This window comes from Chrysochloris asiatica, unplaced genomic scaffold (assembly GCF_000296735.1).
Source record: "Chrysochloris asiatica unplaced genomic scaffold, ChrAsi1.0 scaffold00070, whole genome shotgun sequence".
Classification (NCBI taxonomy): Eukaryota; Metazoa; Chordata; class Mammalia; order Afrosoricida; family Chrysochloridae; genus Chrysochloris; species Chrysochloris asiatica.
The window spans coordinates 6424929-6427884 of NW_006408588.1; positions in this window are offsets into that span (position 1 = coordinate 6424929).

The following is a 2956-nucleotide window of genomic DNA, read 5'->3' on the forward strand; positions in this document are numbered from 1 at the left end:
TTTTTAATTGGGTTATTTGTGATTTTCTTGTAGAGGTGTTATAGTTTCCTATAGATTTTAGAAATAATTCTATTGTCTTATATATCATGTCAAAATATTTTTTTCCATTCTGTGGGCTCCCTTTTTACTCTTTTGGTGAAATTCTTTGATGCACATAACGTTTCTAATTTTTAGAATGTCTCAATCATCTATTTTGTTCTTTTGTTTGTGTATTTTTTGCAATGTTTAGTAGTTTGTGTGTGTCCTGTATTAGGGCTCTAAAATTTGTCCCTATTTTTTCATTGATGGCCTTTATTATTCTGGGATTCACATTTAGGTCTTTAATGCATGTTGAGTTGGTTTTTGTATGTGGAGTGAGGTAAAGGTTTTGTATCAACCTTTTGCATATCTATTTCTAGTTCTGCCAGCATCATCTGCTGAAGAGACTATGTTTTCCCCATTCAATGTACTTTAGCTCTTAGTCAAAGATCAGTTGGCTGTATGTGGATGGGTTAATTTCTGGATTCTCAATTCTGTTCCATTGATCTATATATCTTTCATTGTACCAGTATAAAGCTGTTTTGACTGCTGTAGCCATGAAGTAAATTTTGAAATCAGGAAGTCAGAGGCTTCCAACTTTGTTTTCCTTCATAAACAGTGCTTTGCTTATCCTGGGTCTCTTTCCTTTCCATATAAAATTTGTAACTGTTTTTTCCATCTCTCTAAAGAATGTCATTCGAATCTGGATTGGGATTGCATTATATGTGTAGATTGCTTGGGGTGGTATTGACATTTTCAAAAATTTTAAATTTCCTATTACAGAAGCATGGTACCTTCTTCCATTTTGTAAATCTGTTTTGGTGTCTTGTAATAGTATTCGGTAGTTTTCTTTGTATAGGTCCTTTGTTTCTCTGGTCACATTTATTCTTAAATATTTCATACTTTGAGTGGCTATTGTAAATTGCATTGCTTTCCTCATTTCCTTTTCAGCACTGTCATTATTAGTATAGTAGAATCCAACTGATTTTTTTATGTTTATTTTGTACCCTGCCAATTAGCTGAATCTTCCAATGAGTTCCAGAAGATTTTTGTGGTTTTATTCTGTATAGAAGCATATCACCTGCAAATAGAGAGTTTTGCTTATTCTTTGCCAATTTGAATGCCTTTAATTTTCCTATCTTGCCTTATAGCTCTGGCTAAGACTTCTGAAAGAATATTGAATAGGAGTGGTGATAGAGGGCATTCTTGTCTGGATCCTGTTCACGAAAGGCAGGATTTCAATTTCTTTCCATTGACAGTGATGTTGGCTGTTGGTTTTGTATATATGCTCTTAATTATGTCGAGGAATTTCCCTTCAATTCCTACTTTGCTGTGTGCCTTTATCAGGAATGGATGTTGGATTTTTTAAAATGAATTTTCTGCATCAATCAATATAATCATGTGGTTCTTTTCCTTTTTCTTATTTATGTGGTTGACAATGTTGAGCATTTTTTTTTTTTTTAATGCTGAAGCATCCTTGCATCCCTGATATGAATACCACTTGTTCATAATGTATTATTTTTTTGATGTGCTGTTGAATTTTATTGGCTGGGATTTTGTTGAGAATTCTTGCAACTATGTTCATGATCTATAATTTCCTTTCTTAGTGATGTCCTTGCCTGGTTTTGGTATGGGGGTTACACTTGCTTCATAGAATGTATTGGGATGTTTTCCATCCTCTTCTATATTTTGGAATAATTTGAGTGGAATTGGTGACATTTCTTCCTTGAATGATTTTGGTAAAACTCACAGTAAAGCCATCTGGACCTGGACTTTTTTTGGTTGGGAATTTTTTGATGATGTGGTAAATTTCTTCCTTTGTTATAGCTGTGTTAAAGTTTTCTTATTCATTCTGTGTAAGTTTAGGAAGGTTGTGCTTTTCTAAACGCGAATCCATCTTCTCTAGGTTTTCAAGTTTGTTAGAGTACAACTCTTCATAATGTTTTCTTACTATTATTTTGATTTATATTGGTACTGTTGGGACATCACCCATGTGGTTTCTTATGTGTGTTATTTGTGTCTTCTCCCTCTTTTCCTTTGTTGGGTTTGCCTGTGGTTTGTTGAGTTCATTAACTGTTTCAAAGAACCAGTTTCTTCTTCTGTTGATTCTTTTTCTATAGTTTTTCTTCTTTCATTTATTTCTGCTGTAATCTTTATTATTTCCTTCTTCTGTTGACTGTAGGTTCATGCTGTTCTGTTTCTAGTTGTTGGAGATGTTGTGTTAATCTGTTGATTTTGTTTCTTTCTTCTTTTTGGATGTGTACATTTATTACAATAAATTTTCCTCTCAAGCACTGCTTTTGTCATGTTCCAAAGATTTTGGGATGTTGTGTTTTCATTCTCATTTGTTTCTAGGAACTTTGTGATTTCATGTTTTATTTAAAACACTGTAGGTTTTAAACAGGAAGTTACTCAGTTTCCATTTACTTGACTTTATTTCCTTGGTCTTTTTATTATTTATTACTGATTTCATTGCATTGTGGTCTGAGAAAATGCTTTATAGTATTTTGCGGTTTATAAACTTATGAGGCTTGTTTTGTGGTCTAAAACCTGGTCTACTCTGGAGAATTTTCCATGTGTCCTAGACAAGAATGTGTAATGTGCTGTTTTGGGTTGAATGCTCTGCACACATCTATGAGGTCAAATTGGCTGATTGTGTCATTTAGTTCGTCTGTGTCTTTGTCACATTTCTTTCTGGTTGTTTTATGCTTTTTTGAAAATGGTATACTAAAATATCCCACTATTATTATAGATATGTCTATTTCTTTCTTCAAATCTAATAGAGTTTGCTTTATATATTCTGGAGAGCTTACATTGTTGTTGTTGTTGTTAGGTGCCATCAAGTTGGTACCAACCCATAGCGACCTTATGCACAGCAGAAAGAAACACTGCCCGATCCTGGGCCAACATCACTACAATGGCCATGCTTGAGTCCATC